Genomic DNA, 21,487 nt, shown 5'->3' on the forward strand with positions numbered 1-21,487 from the left:
TATATTATAAATTTGAGCTCAATAACTATTCAGTTCTAGAATTAACTCTTAAGAAAACTAATATTTGATCCATTAGGAAAGTTTGGATTCCATTCTTGTAAGATTATGTTCCCATCCATTCATACTATTGAATCTCTAAAACAAAAGTCACTAGCCTCATTATACTAAGAGACATTAACGAGTGAATCAAAAGACCCAATAGACAAGAACAAGAGTTCATGACTACTCGGGACTCAGACTGATCTACATATGATTATCATTTTAATATGAATTAAATCTTTATGGAAAATGGTATGTTCATAAAGTAATTTATTCACATCAATCCAATCATATATAATCTAATTATATAAAGAGCATTTACTAAGATGTCAATCCACATTAGCAATCTAGATCACATTCATTATAAAAAAATGCTTAATAAATAGTACTAGCAACCATTAATTATAGATAACATACTTTAATATGTTGCTGACAATTTTATTCATAATTTGTGATCTTAATCATCTCATTCTCATACAAGATTATACTCTCATTAATGAACATAGAATTTTATGATATTTATAATTATTCAACAATAATTCAAACAATCAATTATAAATCAAATGTAATCTTATTTAATTCCAAAAAAAAAAAAATTCTTATTATATTCTTTTAGAGCATCAACTCTAACAATAAATATATTAAAACAATCAAACCTTTTCAAGATTCATGACAACCAATTGTCAAACAAAATGTATTTTAGATAAATAAAATTTGATGTCTCTCATTGACTTGCCACTCAACCTGTTATCCCTGTTTTCCCCTAGGACACGTGGCACAACACACTGGATCCATGGGTTATTTTAAAGAGATCCAAGGTACAGGTTGAGCCGAATGGATGGGGAAAAAATAAGTCTGGATGGCCCAATTACCAGCAAGCCCAACATTGTCCACTGGGCACCCCCACACGAGGGAACCAAGACCATGACATGGACCTAATTTGTCCTCCCGGACCCAGCCTAATGCGTCATCTGGAATGTGATTTAAAGGTGATGGACTCAAGTCTAAGAATGGACCGAGGACGATAGCGGATGAATCCAAGCTCTGGTAAACGAACCGAGGTCCTGGTAAATTGACTGGGATGTTGGTAAATGAACCCAGACCAGGCGTCCGGGTTGGGCGTGACAGACTGTCCCCGACACTGACATCACCCCGAGAAACATGGAGTTTTGTCTCCTCAACTAACTTGCAGAAGAGGTTACATACGGAATGTACGCCGTTATTTAGAACAGTACTGCCACTACTCTGATGGATCATGTCCCCAGGATCTCCTTAGAAGCCCACGCGGACCAGACTGAAGCTGCATACTGTTGTCAGTTGTATAGCGTGGTAATGCTCAAGCCGGCCCAATGGGCCGGCTTTGGTGTATTTTTTTTTTTATAGAATCCTTTTTATTAATCCTCCGTTAGTGAGCAAATCATAATTATATCTGCATTGGGCCCAGATTAGTCCGGCCCAAGTCCAGTGCATCCAAATGCCTATAAATAGGACTAGTTGTGCACTATAGAGAGGATCCGAATTTTCTTTTGTAAGCACATACTCTGCTCAAACTTACAGAAAACTCCATTGCTAAAGCTCTAATACAATAGACCCGTGGACTAAGGCTCTTAAACACCCCAACCACGTAAAAACCCTTGTGTGATTTTCTTTAAATCCTTTCTTTTTGCTCTCTTATCTTTGATAATTCTAGTTTCCAAAAAACTCGGTAAACATTTTGGTGCTTTCGTTGACAGCTCGAAGAAAGCTTGAAAGAAATCTTGAATATCTGCAACAATGGTGAACACCAGACACACTGTGTTCGATCCTACTCACCAACAATAGCAAGGCAATGGGGAGCCATTGCCCAATCAACCATTCCCTCAGGACCAACCCGAGGACACACCCTATCAAATGCCTTAGCCTGACGATTCCCATAATTTTGAGGACGGAGAAGACTACGAGGAGAGTTACTATGAGGAACATGAAGAAAATGAAGGGGGATATCAGGATCATGATGTTGAAGATCCTATAATCCCTGAAGAGATGGATCCCGAATAAGATAACCCAGAGGTGGTCGGACTGAAACAACAAGTCCTGGATCAAGAGGCCAGGATAGCTGAACAGAAGGAGGCCACCCACCAGATGCAAGAATCCCTCCTGGTCCTTCAGGCCTTCATTGCTGCCCAAGGATTGGAAGCCAATCCTCCAACCGTTCCACCTCCAGGAACACAATCGCCGACCCCACCAGTTAGGACCGGCGCGCCTGAAAACACGAGTTTGATTCCTCCTCCAAGACCACATCCCGAAGACGGCCCATCAAACCTGACTCAAGAGAAAGGGAAAGCCAAAGTGGGTGACCCTGTGGGAAAAGCAAACCCCTAGAGGAAAACTCATCCTGTCCCAAAAATCATGGCCAACCCAGGGCAGCTCCCTAGGAAAGAGCGGATGCGTCACATCCTAGGACGGGATCATCCAATCGATCTGCAAGGGAAGCGCCCACAGGGTGCCAAGCCCCGGACTGTCCCTAGATGGAACGGATGGGAACAACATTTCCATCCCAGTGCCTCCATGAACAAGGATCATAGAGGACACAACCACGCGGAAGAGCTGGAGGCCATCAGTTCGGGAGACGCTACTTCTCGGATAGACTTGCGCAATGGCCTAAACGCCTAGAAAGAATGGGCCTGCAAGGGAAAGATCTGCCTCCGAGGGGGAGATCTGAGGAATAACCTCAACGACAGGAGAAACGAAAGGGTCCCCCTGGACGACGGAATGGCCAGACAGTTTATGGAATAGTTGGCGGCATTAAAGAAGGTCACGGACCGTCTGGTCCAGAAATAAGAGGGAGGAGGTTCTAATTCCAAGGAGGAGGAAAAAGAACCATGCGCCAAACAAATCTTGGATGTGGTGCTACCAAAGGGGTTCAAAATTCTGAACCTGCCTGCCTACACCGGGAACACAGACCCCAGGGACCACTTATCATGCTACAATCAGTTGATGACTGTAGCCCACGTTTGTGACAAAGGCAAGTGCCTATGCTTCTCAATCACTCTGGACGGACCCGCGGAGGAGTGGTGGAAGAGACTTAAGCCAGGATCAATCCAATCCTTGTCCGAATTGCAATCGGCATTCCGCAAATAGTTCGTGGCCGCCATGAGAATGGACAAGCAGATCAGTGCCCTCGCCAATATCAAGGAGCTCCCCACAGAGACCCTGAGGGCCTACATTCAGCGCTTCACAGAGGAAGCCTCAAAAAACAAGGTGGACGATAGACAATGCCTAGTCGGGTCCCCTCTCTGGGATGACATGCAGCGTAGCAAGGCGGCCACCCTCGAAGAATTCATAAGAAGGGCACAAGGCTTCATCGATTGGGAGGAGGCCTGGATCCAAGCTTTTGGATGGTAGCCGATCCCCCAGCCAAGTGCCCAGACCTTTCCCGAAAATGGGATGCAATACCCTACAAACCATTATTCGACACCCCCCACGGTGCCAGGATCAACTGGCACTCATGGAATGACCTTCACAACCCCGACGGTCTATGGTCCCACTTCCTCGGGATATGCACTAGCACAATCCGCCCCATTCTTCGGATACGATATGGCTCCAGTCGGATATAGTGCCGCCCTAGGTGGAGCCCAGCTGTCCCTAATGGGGGGGAAGGGGGGGGACAGAGGCAAGCGTGAACCCCTCCCAGGGAAAGAGATCGAGGAAAGGACAAAACCGATCCGAGCCCCCCAGAAGGGCAAGAGGGGCTACGAGCCCCAATACACAGAATACACCAACCTAGTGGACACCAGGGAGAACATATACCTGGCCATGGGAAGTACGGTCCATTACCGAAAACCCACCCCCATGTTCAAAGGGGGAAAGAACTCAAGGGACACCAACAAAAGGTGTGCCTACCACAAAGATGTGGGTCATACGACCGAGAAGTGTCATCAGCTGAAGGACAAAATAAAAAATCTGATCAAGCTGGGGCATCTCCACCGATGGGTCAGGATGCCAGTGGGAGTTCCGTGACAACTAGCAGTTCTCGGACAATCCGCGGTCCCGGGCGCGCCTGGTTCGTATGGACCTCCCTAGGGAGGGTACGTTGCAGGCTCGGGAACATAGACCCCTCAGGGGGCTTCAATTGTCCAGGCACCTAGAACCGGAATGCCATTTCCCTTCAGAACTGCGCCCCTGTGGATAGATGGTCACGTGGCCACCATATCAGGAGGGCCACACCTTAGGGGACCATCCCGAAATGATCAGAAATGGTACCTCAGCGAACTCGATCACGACCACGAGATATGCGCCTTGATCCAGACCCCTGCTCAACGCCCAAAGTTGATGAATTTACCCATCACTTTCACGGAAGAAGACGCCCGGAACGTCCACTTCCTGCATCATGAACCTCTAGTCATCGATGCCTAAATCACCAACAAAATGGTGTCCAGAGTATAGGTAGATGATGAAAGTTCCATCAATGTGCTATTCAAGCTGGCCTTCATTGTAATTGGCTTGACTGAGGCAGATCTGACCTTATGCCCAACGCAGATCTACAACTTCAATGGGGATTCGATACTCCCTATGGGGAAAATCCAGTTGCCGGTAACATTGGGGAACGAGATTCAGGGCTCATTCAAGTTATATACCTTCGTAGTGGTGGAATGCCCCACCGCTTACAATGTTATTTTTGGTCGGCCCGCACTGGTCGATTTCGGTGCCATTACCTCCATCTGCCACCTTTGTATGAAATTCCCCTGCGAGAATGGAGGGGTAGGAATTGTCCGGGGAGACCAGAAGAGCGCCTAGAAGTGATATCACATCTCTGCCCGACCAATTTACATGGTCTGCGAAGAACATCTTGAGGAGGAGAATGCTGATCCAATCCCGCCCCCTCCCCCAGTGCAGAGGATGGTTTGGGAAGAAGATGAATTAGATCCATGAATAGGAGCGAACTGGGCACTAGAACCCATCAAAGATATTGAGGAGGTATGCATCAGTGATAGCGACCCGTACAAAGTGATCTAGGTCAGGACGAACCTAAACCCGGAGGTCAAGGCTGCCATCATCGCCCGAGTGAAAGAAAACCAGGATGTCCTAGCCTGGTCTCATTTGGATATGACTGGGATTGACCGCAACGTCATATGTCATGCCTTGAACATTGACGAGAGTGCAACTCTGGTCTGGCAGAAGCGGAGACCTCTAGGGGCAGAGAGGGTCGAAGCCCTCAAATTAGAAGTTGAAAATTTATCTTCGATCAACTTCATCCGAGAGGCCTTGTATCCTATTTGGCTGGCCAATCTGGTGTTGGTACCAAAGCCAAATGGGACGTGGAGAACTTGCATCGACTTCACTGACCTTAATAAGGACTGCCCCAAATATTGTTTCCCTTTGCCCCGAATCGATCAGATGGTAGATGCAACATCCGGGTATCAGATGTTGAGTTTCATGGACGCCTACTCCGGCTATAACCAAATCTCAATGCATCTATCCACAAGGGCGCAGTTCCACAGGGGACCATAGTGAACTAGGAACACACCAGTTTCTAGATAGACAAGGGTGTGCACTGCTACATTTTCATGCCCTTTAGGCTCAAGAACGCCGGAGCCACTTATCAGAGGCTAGTCAACAGAATGTTCTAGGCCCAACTGGGAAGGAACATGGAGGTATACATAGATGACATGCTGATCAAGTCTAAGACCTCCGAGGGACACGCTGATGATATGGCAGAGGTGTTTGTCATCATTCTGAAGTATGGGATGAAGCTAAACCCCAAGAAATGCACTTTTGGCGTGGCATCCGGGAAGCATCTGGGCTTCATAGTGAGCTCACGAGGGATAGAAGCCAACCCAGACAAGATCAAAGCGCTGATCGAAATTCCCTTGCCACGGAAGAACAAAGACGTGCAGAGCCTAACGAGAAGAATAGTGACCTTGAGCCGCTTTGTCTCAAAGTCTAAGGACAAGTGCATCCCACTATTCAGCATCCTTCGCGGAAGCCAAAGGTTCGAATGGTCGGCCGAGTGTGAAGATGCCTTCCAGAAGTTGAAAGAACATTTGGGCAAGCACCAATTTTGGCAAAGCCAGTAGATGGGGAGCTGTTATACCTTTATTTGGCCATGTTCGAACACTCCATCAGCGCAACACTGGTACGGGATGAGGGAAAAGTCTAGCTGCTGGTTTATTACGTAAGCATACGATTATTGGGTGCGGAGTCCAGATACCCGCTAATTGAGAAATTAACATTTTGCTTACTGATTGCGTCCCGGAAGCTGAGTCCTTACTTTCAAGCCCACGCCATAAAGGTACTGACGAACCATTCCCTACGGCAAGTCTTACAAAAACCCGAGTCATCGGGAAGACTCTTGAAGTGGGCCATAGAACTCAGTCAATTTGATATTGCATATGTCCCCAAGATTTCAATCAAGGGGCAGGCCCTGGCCGACTTCATCGTGGAGTGTACCGGGATCACTGAAGAAGATCCCGTCGACCCGTTGCGCCTCTATGAAAGGTCTTCGTGGACGGAGCCTCAAATGAAAATGGGATCAAGGCCGGGATCATCTTAATATCCCCTCAAGGACATTAATTGCAGAGCGCCCTATGCTTCCAGTTCAAAGCATCAAATAACGAGGTCGAGCATGAGGCCATGTTAGCCGGATTACGTCTGGCCCGGGAAGTATGTGTAGCAAGTCTAGAAGTCTACAGCGACTCCCAATTGATGGTTAGACAAATCTCGAGGGAATACCAAACGAAGGGGGAAAGGATGACCACTTATGTTACGTGAGCCCGGCAGCCACTCCAATCCTTCAAGAAATATTCCATCCGCCAAATCCCTAGGGAACGGAATGTGTTTGTAGACACATTAGCCAAGCTGACCACGAATGTTGAAGCCGAGCTCTCTAGGTTTGTCCTGATCAACCACCTTCCTGCACCAAGTATTCAAGTCCCCGCAGTCAACGCCATAGACCATTCCATGTCCTGGATGGGTCCTCTCATCCACTACCTAACCACAGGGGGGTTGCCCGCGGACAGGGCGACTGCCAGGAAGCTTCAGTACCAGGCTCCCAGATATGTCATGATGGATGGAAAACTCTATCACAGAGGGTTGTCCATGCCATACCTCTGGTGCATGTCTGGGATAGAAATGAGTGCAATCATGCACGAAGGTTTCTGCGGTGATCACACAGCCAGACTCAATCTGTGCAAGAAAATTCTAAGGCAGGGCTATTTCTAGCCAACAATGAAGAATGACTGTGTTGATTATGTCCGCAAGTGCGAACAGTGCCAAAGGTTCGCAAAGATCCTGCGAGCCCCTCCAACAGAGATAACCTTTATGACTAGTCCCTGGCCCTTTGCAATGTGGGGAATCGACTTGGTAGGATTGCTCCCAACTGGGAAAGGTGGCATAAAGTATGCCATCGTGGCCATCGAATATTACACCAAGTGGGTCGAAGTGGGTCGAAGCGGAGCCAATGAACACCATCACCTCCAAAAAGGCCCTGGACTTCATCATCAACAACATTGTGTGCCAATATGACCCCCCTCACAAAATCGTGTCCAACAACGGGAAGTAATTTGACAGCGTCCACTTCACTGATTTCTGTGAAAGACATGGCATCGTTAAAAGCTTCTCCACAGTCGCTGGGCCTCAAGAAAATGGGCAAACAGAGGCTGTGAACAAGATTTTGAAGGGGACATTAAAAAAAAAAGCTTCAAGCCTACAAGAGAAAGTGGTCGAAAGAACTGCCCGCGTCTTATGGGCATACTGAACCACATAAAGAACGTCTACCAAACACATTCCCTACTCAATGGTGTACGGATGCAAAGTGGTCATCCCAGTGGAAACGACCGTCCCGTCTCATAGACGAGACACATATGATCCCGCCAGAACCACGCCTTACTCTAGGAATCTTTGGACCTCATTAAAGGGATATGGGAAGAGTCCCAGGTTCAACTGAAGATGTATCAGGGAAAGATTGCCAGACACTTTAACTCTAAAGTTAAAAGTGGAAAGTTTGAAACCGGTGATCTAATCCTGAGAAGAGTCTTCCCTGCAACCCAAGATCTGGGAGTAAGGGTTCTAGGACTAAACTGGGAAGGACCTTATGAAATCCAAAATGAAGTGTGTCCGGGAACGTATCACTTAAGGAGACTAGACGGATCAGAGGTCCTAAGGGCCTGGAACGCAGAACACCTTCGCCAGTACTATCAGTAGTCGGGAGGTCATGGTTCTGTTCTTAGTTTTTCTTGTAAACAATGTATGACCCAGGGCGATTTCTTATTTAATAAAAATGATGTGTACAAAACATCATGGAGAAATATTGTAAAGAAATAAAGTTCACGTCCGTCTTCATCCTTTTTATGATCAAGTGACCCAAGACTACATCTTTGCTCACTTGGGGGGGGGGGGGGGGTATGACCATCTATAAGAACAATTCTACGAATAAAACAAAACTAAACAGGAAGCAAAATGCAGAGTTTAGTCCTCGTCCAGACCGTATAGACTGGGGGTGAAAAACCCAACTTCTAACAAAACAGGACGCAAGGCTTAGGATCAGTCCTAACCTGGACGCACATGGTCCGGGGGGTACGAAACCCAATAGGACGCAAGGTTCAAGCCCAGTCCTAACCCAGACGCACACGGTCCGGGGGGTACATAAACCCAATAGGACATAAGGCCTAGGCCTAGTCCTAACCTGGACGTACACGGTCCGGAGGGTAAAAAACCCACTAGGAGGTAAGGCCTAGGTCTAATCCTAACCAGGACGAACATGGTCCGGAGATATAATACCCAGTAGGAAATACAGCTCAGGCCCAATCCTAACTCAGATATGCATGGTCTGAGAATACGAAATACCCAAAAATCAGTTGACCTAATGTGGTCTCAAATAACCAATTACCTGTCCACGTTTCCTCTGTAATGGCCCGAAACCATTGGAACGTGAGTCTTAGGTTTAAGTTGTTTAAAAATTAGTCTTTTAAATGGCCCAGGTCGTTGGAACCTAACCCCTAGGTTCAAAATAAGCTAGTCAACAAATCTCTGATGGCCCAGGCCGTTGGAACCTGAACATCAGAATCAGGACAAATAAATGTGATGATAATTATTAGCCCCCTAACGGTCCAGGCCGTTGGAACCTAGACGTCAGGATTAAAGCGAGTTAATTAGTTAAGTCACACCTAAAAGAAATCTCTAACAGTCTGGCCGTTGGAGCCCGAACCACAAAATCAGGATGAAAAAGGCTAAGCTATATTGATAAGCCCCAAATGGTCCAGGCCGTTGAGACCCGAACACGGGTCCCCAGACGGGCTAAATGCCTTCTACAACTTTTCTCTAGTAATCCCGGCCATTGGGACCGAGACCAAACATTCAATTCATGTTCATGCAAAGTGGTAAAACACATAGGGCCAGTTTGGTACAGCTGTACTGTGGAGAAAAGCAACTGCAGCTGTGCTATGGGGAAAAATAGTTGTAGGTGTGTTGTGGGAAAAAACTGCTAAGTGTTTGGTAAATTACAGATTTCAAGCATGTGAGAGTTGGAAAAGTTGTATGAGAGTGTTTGGTAAACTAAATGATTGAATAACTGTTAAATATAAAAAGACAAAAATAGACATCATTTTATTTTATTAAAATAAATTCACACATACTATATATATTTATATTTATTTACTTTATTAGAAAATTAAATCAAATTTATTAATTTTCTTTTGACAAAATTTATTTTTTAAAAAATTATACAAAGAAAGAATTAGTAAGATATTTTTTTTTATAAAAAGAAAGAAATAAAATAAGTTTTGAACATATAATCTAAAGTTTAATCAAATATGTATAACACAATATGATAACTTAGATAATATAAAAGGGAAAATATGTGAAAATATTATTTCTAGGTATCTCTCATTAAACTTGTAGCAATCATATCTCTCATGTTGTCCATTTCATTTGAATTTTAAGTTCTAGCTGTTTCATCTTCATCTTCAACATTAGTTGTTTGATCATTTGCACAGTATTCTGGATTATCTCTAATTTTCTCAAAATGATGATCATGTTTAGCATGCCTACTATTTTCACTTGGTTAGTGTATGGATAACTAGGCATATCTCTTAATATTTTCCATCTTTTCTTCCATACTCCAAAAAGTTCGTTCAATACCACTTCGAAGAGAAGAATGTGCCTGGTTGAATACCTCTTTATAACCAAAAGGTTTGCTACCTCGTTGAAATTGTGGAAGATGGTATCTTTGGCCTTTATACGGTCCTAAAATTATTTTTATTTGTGGGTATCCTGCATCCACTAAATAATATTTTCCTGTCAAATACAAGATAAAAAATATAATTAAAGAAATTGTAGAGATATTAATTTTTTTTTTTTTAAATATGTGTGTAAATTGTAACCTTGAGGTGGTTTTGGAAAATTTGAAGTTGGATCACGTAAAGCTGATAAAAATATTCTTATATCATGGGCAGAACCTTCCCACCCAACATATGCATATATAAACTGCATATCGAAATTACATATTGCCATAATATTCTGAGTCGGTATCCCTTTTCTACCAATAAACGGTACTTGATCTTCAGGAGGAATTATGGCATTCACATGCACACCGTCTATTGCACCAATACAATTCTAGGAGAAAAATCAAATTATAAACAGTATACTTTGAATAAAAAAGAAAAAAAAACATAATTTTGAAGTATCACTTACCTTAAAATGAGGCATATATCTTGAATCATTCAATATCTCTTCAGGAACATCTTTAAATTATGGGTCAGGTGGTTTTAATACATCTACACTCATATGACATAAAACATCTAAAACCTTATTGAAATATCGACTAACTGTCTCGCCTGAGTGCTGAAATCGCTCTTGTGTTAGCTGATTTCCAGCACCATGACCTACCGTGAATAAAAACATGCCTAATATTTCAAGAGCACACATTCTCTTGGAGCCCTTAAATCCATAATTAGTTTCCAATTCATTGCATAATTTAATGAAAACATCTTTCTCCATCCTAAACTTCCTATAACATTTACTTTCATTTCCTTGTAATATTTCCATCAACCACATATGACCGGTTTGAGAAGAATTCATACAAGGAGTCTTTTCAATGTATGTTGTATAATAATGTTGAATAAGACATGTGGTTACACATACTGGTTGTAACTAAATCTCCTCATCAGTATCTACCATTATTTGTAATGTAAAACAAACCTGCCAATATTAATTTAATTATTAATACATATGAAAAAGCCATAACAAAGTCTAGAGAGCAGATGCTAGTAAAAGAAATAATATAACAAACATAAATTAAATAGTCATAACAAAGTTTTGAGAACAATATAAGTAAAAGAAATAATTCAACAAACATATATTAAATAGTCATAACACAAAGTTTGAAAGTAAATACTTAAAGTGTAAGCCATTTAAGCATCATAGTAATACTAGAGTGGCAACATCATGCTCATACTTGAGCCATTTAAGCTTGAGTTCGAGTTCTTTCAATGAAACAAAGATCTCTCTCTTCTCTTTCACTATAAACAAGCGAGTTGCAAAGAAATACAAGTTGCTCCCAACCTCAATTCCAGGCAAAGAATCTAACACTTTCATAACTTCTAATATACTACTCACACTAGCTATTTCAATAGTTCTACTTCTAGTCTCCACAGCATCAACAAGATGACCAATTTGTTCAAATATCATTATAGACCCTTCCTTCTTCATTTTTCCTTTTTCTTTTTTTCCTTTTTTATTTTTTTTCTCAAGCACCTCAGTTGATCTCTTGTTATTTCCCTCTTCATGTATTCTATCAATATTAGCCATCTCTGGCTCATCATCACTACTCTCAAGTTGTTTATATAAGGTTCCGTTATCATTAAAAAAAAAAATCAGACTCAGATGGAATTATTCCAGACGACGGTGTCCAAGCATACTCTCCTATAGCAACAATGTTCATGAAAATCCTATCTTGCTTTTGCTCTAACTCTGGTTCAGTTCCCCGAATGTGAAACTTTACAGCATTAGGATGACTCTACAAAAAGAATTTGTTAATTAAATGTAAAATTCATAAAACAATATTTTAATTTAATAAAAGTATTTAACAAGATTTACATGTACCTATAATTTACTATTCCACCAATCTTCAGATGCATCAATTGTTTTCTTTTTTATATTCCATCCTAAACCAGTTTCTTTGCCAATGAGTTGCTTCCAAAGCTTCCAATCATTTTTTAACCCATCCCACTTATTTTTTAGTTGGGCTCTTGTATAAACTCTTCCAGTGGTATTCTTCATATTTGTTATCAAGTTTACATAGCCAATTTTATCTAAATAAGTAGTAGGGCGATGACCATCGTCAACCTTTTTGATGCAAAAATCCAAGAATAGATTCACTGCCTCAGGATCCCATACTGCTTTACATCTTGGTATATCACTCTCATTTTGAATACACATATTTTTTTCATTCTCCATCTAATTAAAGTAAAATAATAAGTAATGGTACATGTACTTAGCTATGTTTTATTCAAATTTCATTTATAAAAGATTATATTATACAAAACAATATTGAACTAAAAAAATGAGGCACTATACATGTACTTAACTATCTTAATTAATCATTTTAATCTTAAGAAAAATAGAAATCATCTTTACAAATCTTTAGACTATTGTTATATATATCTCTATATATTTTTAGACTATTGTTATATTACTTGTTAATACACTGTATAAAGTGGTAAATAGTAATTAGTACAATTTAATATTAAATTTTAAGTATTTAAATTATAAAATTTAATATTAAATTACAATAGTCACCACTAATTGAACATTATGCTAAATTGATAGTGAATCAAGCTGTGGTATGAGTTAGTTTTTAGATAGAGAGAGACAAAGTGATTAGACAAATGGAACAGTATTGAAGAGGGAGAGAGAAGAAAGGGAAAAAGAAGAAGAATTTTGTCATGAAATGGGATGAGATGAGATGATGATCTCTTTGTAATAAGAGTAGTAGAAGAGGCAGGCTTTTGTGTTGATAAGACACTGATATCATTAAAGTGACTAAGAATATTATATCATCTTTTCTTTTTTTTTTCTTTATTTCCATCATTATCATTATCATCATCATCATCATCATCATATATTTTCTTAATTCTATTGCAGCCCACGTATTGAAATCTATATCTAGGGGACTTTCAGACTGTGTCAGAGTTTAAAAAAAAATTATAAAAAACAAAGTCATAGTCTTGATAGTTTATGAATCAGAACATGTAAGGCTCGAAAATCCATAGCAAGAAAAAAAAAAAGATATTAACTAAATACATATAGCCTAATACAGATAAAACAATTTAAAAAACTATGGCAAAAAAAATAGATTGCACTTTAATAGATTAATGAATGACATATATAGAAAATACATACCAATGATAATTAGGAAGAAATGAGGATATAGAGGTTAGCAAGGAGTGTTGGCTGTTAGTGATTTTATTTTATGAGAGATGAAATATATTGAGATAGAAAAGAACCCTAAAATTAAAGTTGGTAAAATGAGAATTTTGTGATTAGATTGAGGATAATTTAGTCCAATAAAATATTCATTAAACCAATAAATTAACTTCTCGTAAAAGCTAAAATCCTAAAGTTAGGGTGGGCCAACTTTGGCTAAAAGCTGAAACTTTTATTTAAATTCTTTAAAAAACTATTTTTTAAATTTTACCAAACATTTTTTAATTCATAACTTCTCCAAAAAGTACTTCTAATTTTTTTAAAAGCTCTCCCAAACTAGCACTTAGTGAATTTTTGAGAAGAAAATAAACGAATGAAAAAGGGAAAATTGTGTGCAAGAAATAAAATCAATATATATATATAAAAAAAAAAAAGCAAGCAACTCCCCTAAGGCGAAGGAATGAACGCAGTCCCCCATGTCGTCCAGGTCCAGAAAGTTACCATATTGCAGGAACCCGAACGAATACATGAGGGCTGAGGTATCCAGGACAATGGGACAGGAAATCCCCACTTCTCGAATGGCCCCAATCGGATAGTCTCGGTATGTTTGCCTATCCCTAACTAAGTCCTCGAGGCGAGGAGCATAAGTTAAAAGCAAAGGAAAATTACCTTGCCCCGAGATGCTGGCTCCGAGAGCCCCAGTGTTTGGCTGAGCCTAGGGTGTCCAGCTCTTCAGATGTGGCCCTCTCCACTTTGCGGGCCTGCTCTTTTTTCTTCTTGGCCGCATCCGCACGGGCCATAGCCTCAGTGGCCTCGATATGCACGAGGGCCAATCCCTCCTTCAAGGTAGGATCTCTCTTGCACTGCAACCCCTGGAAGCTAGGGGTCGCGATCGTCTGGTTGGCCGCGAGCATTCCAACCAGCTGTAAATTCTTCGTGTTCACATAGTCCCCCACGTCCAGCTCCTCCATGCTTAGGCTGGCTTAATACTTCTTCCAATCCAGGATTGACTTGGTGAGGAGAGTTTGGGCATATGATCCTGTGTTCCAGGAGCATGAATGAAGAACATAAAACAAAAGGAAAATGAAAAGGAGTTGAGGAGAAAACAACTTACCCACGTGCTGAAAGTCCAGCACCAACATGGGATTCTTTTCCAGGAGAAACCCGGATGTCATGAACCAGTAGTGCCTGACATCCGGGGGGTGCTTCCAGGAACTGTAAGGAGCCTGATAGTTGTCGTGGGGCTTCAACCTGTAGAAGTCATCCTGGGTCTTGTCTTTAACGTTAAGCTGTGACAAATACAACACCTCTATGGGAGTAGGTGTCGGGATCTCCTTTGATGCATAGAAAATGTGCCACCCCACGAGCAACTTGTAGGCCTGGGGCAAGAGTTGGAACGACGCAATTCCCACGAACTTGAGGAATCGCGTAAAGTAGCCGTGAAGCAGAAGCGTAGCTCCCGCACTGACATGGCCTATGCTCCAGACCCTGAATTCTCCTACTCTAGTGTGGGCCTTTTCCTCCCTCCTGGCCATTTAGTTGTAGAAGAGTCCAGGAGTCGATTCTACTCCCAAGTGCTTCTCCAATGCGTCCAACATTCGGTGGTTCCAATTTTTTTTCTCCTCGTCCATCTCCCATGTGTTACCACTGGGAGGTTTGCACCCTTCCAGGATGATGGGGCCCGATTGAACATATTCCTCCGGATGAATGGTGACGCCGCCGCTCATGATTGATGATCTAGGAACAATTAAGGAAACAAGAAAACCAAGCAGTCAGCACCAGAACCCAAAAAGATTGGTTAAGGTACGGGCGTTTCTCCTAGAACTGCTTGGAGAAGTCCCCTCCAGACCCAGATCCAGGATCAAAGGAGATCCCGAGAATCTTAATCGGGAACTACGAAAGAAAGGTTTTTTTCTCGATTTTCTCGAATCAATCTGAGATGCCCAAAGAGATCTGAGATGAATCTACCAAAGATACTACCTAGACAGTCTATCCTACAAGTCTCTATTTTGTTCAGAACCACCCAATGCGGTGGTCCCGACCCTAACAATCTTATGGTCTCAAAGGAAAAAAAAGAGTAAAGGATCATGAAACTTACTATGGAGGATTGGATCTGGAAGTTGTGGGGTCTCCGACAATAGTGTCGGCAAGATCTCGGCTTTGAATCGGCGGAGGCGATACAGGAGCTCGTCCACTGGTTGAACCAAGATCGGATTGTCTGACGGTGATGCAGAAAAGATGTGGTCCTGGAAGAAACGGCGACGGAGGTGAAGCAGTCATCGAAGAATCTCGTCGGCAAACTCGGACATAAAACACTCTCTCTCAGCTCTGATTGTTCAGAATGTGTAAAGTGACAAATGAAAATCTGGGGGTATTTATAGGGCAACCCCATGGAAATGGACCCATCTCCTGGGGAACAAACCGGAATATTGGAATTTGATCTGGGAAAATGAAGCAAGCCTCCATTGTCCGAGCACAGACGAAGGCTTGGGGGGTAAATGTTATCCCTGTTTTCCCCCAGAACATTGGCACATCACACTGGGTCCATGGGCTATTTGAAAGAGATCCAAGGCCCAGGCTGAGCCGAATGGATGGGGGCAAAATAAGTTCGAATGGCCCAATTACCAACAAGCCCAGCATTGTCCACTGGGCACTCCCACATGAGGGAACCGGGACCATGACGTGGGCCCGATTTGTCCTCCCAGACCAGCCTAATGCGTCATCCGGGATGCGATTAAAGGCGATGGACTCAAGTCTAAGAATAGACCAAGGAAGATAGCGGATGAACCCGAGCTCTGGTAAACGAACCGGTGTCCTTGTAAATGGACCGGGATGTCAGTAAATGAATCCATACCAGGCGTATATATTGTCCTCGACACTGACGTCACCCCGAGAAACACAGAGTTTTGTCTCCTCAACTAACCTGCAGAAGAGGTTACATACATAATGTACATTGTTATTCAGAATAGTACTGCCATTACTCTGATGGATCATGTCCTCCCGGACCCAGCCTAATGCGTCATCTGGAATGTGATTTAAAGGTGATGGACTCAAGTCTAAGAATGGACCGAGGACGATAGCGGATGAATCTGAGCTCTGGTAAACGAACCGAGGTCCTGGTAAATTGACTGGGATGTTGGTAAATGAACCCGGACCAGGCGTCCGGGTTGGGCGTGATAGACTATCCCCGACACTGACATCACCCCGAGAAACATGGAGTAATGTCTCCTCAACTAACTTGCAGAAGAGGTTACATACGGAATGTACGTTGTTATTCAGAACAGTACTGCCACTACTCTGATGGATCATGTCCCCAGGATCTCCTTAGAAGCCCACGCGGACCAGACTGAAGCTGCATACTGTTGTCAGTTGTATAGCATGGTAATGCTAAAGCCGGCCTGGCCGACTTTGGTGTATTTTTTTTTATAGAATCCTTTTTATTAATCCTCCGTTAGTGAGCAAATCATAATTATATCTGCATTGGGCCCAGATTAGTCCGGCCCAAGTCCAGTGCATCCAAATGCCTATAAATGGACTAGTTGTGCACTGTAGAGAGGATCCGAATTTTCTTTTGTAAGCACATACTCTGCTCAAACTTACAGAAAACTCCATTGCTAAAGCTCTCTAAGCTCTAATACAATAGACTCATGGACTAAGGCTCTTAAACGCCCCAACCACGTAAAAACCCTTGTGTGATTCTCTTTAAATCCTTTCTTTTTTCTCTCTTATCTTTAATAATTCTAGTTTCTTAAAAACTCGGTAAACACAACCCAATAAAATGCAATCAAAACAATATGGTATATATAGTGTGTAACGCCTCACGTTTCAGGCACCTACTAGTATATAAGAACGAGATGGTGAGATATGTATGAATATTATTTTGAATAATAATATGTGCTTGAAAAGAAAATTTAATGTTGCTAATGTTAGCCAAAGTGTGAAATGTGTGGTTTGGTGACAAACTGAGCATTTCGGTCCTGTACCGAAATGGAAACCCTAATCGGATACATTATCGAATAAATTATTATTTGAGAAGCATAATTATGAAAAAAATATTATTGGGCAATAAATGATTGGATTAATTTATATTAAAGTATAAAATTTTGATTTTTGTATGAAAATCTCTAAAAATGCGTTTTTGTGAAAAATGCGCATTTAGCCAAAAATGAGATTTTGGCTAATTAAATTACATGAGTTATAAATATAAGTGTGATCACTTAAATTAAATGGAAAGGTCTATTTAATTTAATTACCCTAGGTTAAGATTATAATTTGGTAAGGTAAGAAAAAAATTACTACATAGTAACTATTTTTAGAAAAGACACCATTAAGCTTAGAATTAATTAACTAAATTAAGATTAATTAACAACAAAACCAAGCTTAATTAAGGTTTGTTGACATGATTTTTCGCCAACAGTGAATTATGTGAATAAACAGGATGGATTAGCGCTTAATGGTAAACCGTGATAAGAAAATGATAATATTCGAGAATGGTGGCAATGAATTATCAAGAGAATATGGAAACTAGTTGCAAAGAAAGATGGTCACTCCTTTTTTACATGGTTCGGAGGTTAAAATCCCCCTAGTCCACGAGTCAATATTATTGATCTATCCTTGCTATTTCTTACAGAGTATTTTCATTCCCAGAAGAATCCAACCCTTTGCCCTACCCAGGCTCTTGGTATTTATAGGAGAATGATATCTAAGTAGGCATTGGGGTCATCCCATGATCTCTTTATCTCTCACGTTATCTCTGTGACACTGATGATTAATATCTAAACCTTACACTGAAGTGTGGTCTAATCAGTAGGTAAAAATAGATAATGGGCCGCATGGCCTAAATCAGGTGTGGGATGTCTGATCACGCACGTTTATATTGCGTAACCGGGAATTTGGGAATAAAACAGACACGTGATGTCTATTATACGCACATTTATATTGTGTGGTTGACTTTATAAGGATCCTGGGATATGTCAGGCCTCTGATATACAACGAGCTTAATGTAGTGCTAGCTCGCGTCTTTTGATGCCATGTTGACAATGGTTCCAAGTGATAAACAGCTAAACGATCCGCCAGCTCGAGCTATTTGTTTAGGATGAACGGTGAACACGTGGCACCTCGGTTATGGCCCTTTATTAGTTCGCTTCTCTCGAGCTGTCTCAAAAAGGTACGTGCTGATACTTAGGGCGTACATTTTCCCCCCAAGCCCCTACCCGTGATCTGTGATGTCACTTTCGTCTTTCACAGTGGGGGATTTTAAACTTCCTTTTCGATTATCCAGACCCTGTGTGTTACTTGAGTATCGGACACGTGGAACGCCGTGATTGGCGTCTGTTCGGGTTTCGAGGATCAAATTAAATGGCCTTGCCAGCTTTTTGCTGTCGTTTCTTCTTTCGAGTTATGACCCTCGTATCTCGCATTAATTTAATCGAACGGTCTTCGTTTCCTCATGCCTCTTACATATAAATAAGGCTGGCAGTTTTCAGCTTATCACCCTTCATTCGGAATTTTCCTTTATTTTCTCTCTTTCAAAATTTAAAAAGCTCTTCTTCTTCTTCTTCTTCGTCTGCTTATCATATCAGGAATCCCCATATTATTGCCACAAGAACCTTTCAGAAGTCCATCCTTAAGGAATCTTCCAGGACTCCTACTTCTACGCCGTCAGCAACCTTCATTTGGAAAATACATTGTAAGTTTCCTACTCGTTGTATGTTTTGATTTCCCTTTTTCTTTGTTATGCAAACCTACATCTCATAGTCGTAAACAATAGGTTATTTTTGGCTGGTCTTTTGGGGCATAAGTTCCGATTCTAGGCATATTGAGGAGACCCAAAACATGTCTAGGATTGCGATGCTCACAACTAGGTAATTTCTGGGTAAATTTGTGGGTAATATTTCTGGGTAATTTTAGGAAATACCCATTCTGGATATGGAAGATGAGAGGTTTTTAGGGTGCAAAACCGGGTAGCTTAGGGGTCACGCTTCCTAGGTGGTTTCTCTCTCAAAACCTCTCCCCTAAGGCAAGTAATAACCTGACCCTCCTAACACAAGGATCCCTAAATATCAGGGATCCGTTGGAACGTCGGGCGCGTGGCCTCGCACCGCGGGCTGAGATTACCTTAGCTCATGCACAAAAAACCCTTGTTCTTCTTGCGCTGTTTGTCCTTTCATAGCTTTTAGGTCGCCTACTAAGTTTTTCATCGTTCTTGTTCGCTAGGCGATCAGATGGGGCCCAAAAGGAATGTGTCTAAGAAAAGCGCAGCCGTCTCGTTGTCCCAACAATCCAGCAGAGGAAAGGAGGTCGTGGTGGAGTCTCCCATCTCCCAGTTCGGTCCCACGGTGGAGAAGGAGATCGAAGTGGGACCTGATGATTTCTTTGAGGTGGAGAGGATAGCCTCGAAGATCACGACCCAAGGGAGGGTCAATAAGATAGTGCTGTCCCATAACATAGAGGTTGGGACCGACGTCCTTATTGCTCGACCTCCCTTGGAGGGTGAGAGGAGCTGCGCACCCCTCGATGAAGACTTCGCGGCCTGGAGCGATGAGCATCTCAGGGCCGGGGCCTTCCTCCCCCTAGATCAATATTTTGCCGACTTTCTCAACTATGTAAAGTTGGCACCACTTCAACTACCTTCGAATTCCTACCGTGTACTGGCGGGGCTGAGGTATTTCTTTCTGAAGCACGAGTAGGAAGTCCCTACCCCGACCGACATCCTCTACTTCTTCTGCCTCAAGGCCAGCCCGGATCAAAAGGGACGAGGTGATGGGTTTTACTACCTGACTCGCTTCCCGAACTCATCCGCAGTGATCGAACTTCCCAGCCATCCCAATGACTTCAAAGATCAATTCTTTATGTCGAATGGGTTTCGCAATTGCGAGTACCATTACTTTAACCGTCCTCATAAGCTTTCTATCTTCAGCTCGCGTAATTTTTTTTCTTTTTCTTTTCGCGCGTTTACTGACTGGAGCCTCCTCATGCAGCCATTTTTGTGAGGACGGCCAAATCTGTGACCTTTGGGGGTCAATACGATACCCTGGTGGGGCTCCCGCCCAGTGAGAAGGACTACCTCCAGCTCGTGTGTGATGACACAATGTTGGCGTGTAAGTTAATCTCCGCAGGCCAGACTCTGGCCTTGAGGAGGACACGGGCCACTCATCCAGCAGCCCGCGTGTTGGCACCTATTCCCGAGAGTGATGCTGCGGACGATGGTGGTGACGATCAAGAAGAGGAGGCTGAGGTGCTGCTCGTACGGAAGAGACAAGCTCCGGAGGCTGCTTGGGACCCCGATTTGGACCGAGCTCAATCAGGGGCAGCAGCCGGCCCCTCCGGCCAAGGTAACCCATACCCCTTTTGGGACTTAGATAGGGCAGCCGTAGACCTTAGGTTAGTTAGGTTTAACCCAAACCAGCTCGTGCATCACCACCAAAATGACCCAGACCGAGACATAACCTTACTCCAATGCGTAGATCAATTCGTGTTGTGTCATGACATGGGTCGTCCTAGGGGTACTGTAATAGTGGACAACACTTTGTCTTTTAGGTCGGCCTTTTTTGAGGAGTATGGGACCAACCTTAGGTCGTCGTCCTCCCTTCTCGAGGGTATAGTCGCTCCTGGACTTAGGCAATACGTGGAGGAATCCAATCCCGAGGTAGAGCCTGACCCGAAACCTCCCCTAATCCAAGAAGTGGTTGATTTAGACTCTCTTTCCCCTGTAGCAGCTCCGAGGCCAGAGGTCGTGGAAATAGACTCTTCCTCTAGCTCGGAGGGTAGGAATTTTGCTACTTCTTGTGTATTTATTATTATATTTTTTGAAGAATGTACATGCATTCTTAACGCATTTCCCATTCTTTTTTCAAGCGAGGAGATGGCATAGAGAGGGGAACCTGACATCTGCTTGATGTTCCAAGAAGGGAGGTCCAGCGAGGGCCCCCTTGTCGAGAGGCTTCGACCTTCTTCAAAGAAAACGCCGCCCCGCCTGCGACTACCTCCCAATCCCCAGCTAAGGGGAAAGGCTCGGGCTCAGGAGCTCCGCCTGCCGCAGCCCCCG

The sequence above is a fragment of the Humulus lupulus genome, chromosome 1 (assembly GCF_963169125.1).
Source record: "Humulus lupulus chromosome 1, drHumLupu1.1, whole genome shotgun sequence".
Taxonomy (NCBI): Eukaryota; Viridiplantae; Streptophyta; class Magnoliopsida; order Rosales; family Cannabaceae; genus Humulus; species Humulus lupulus.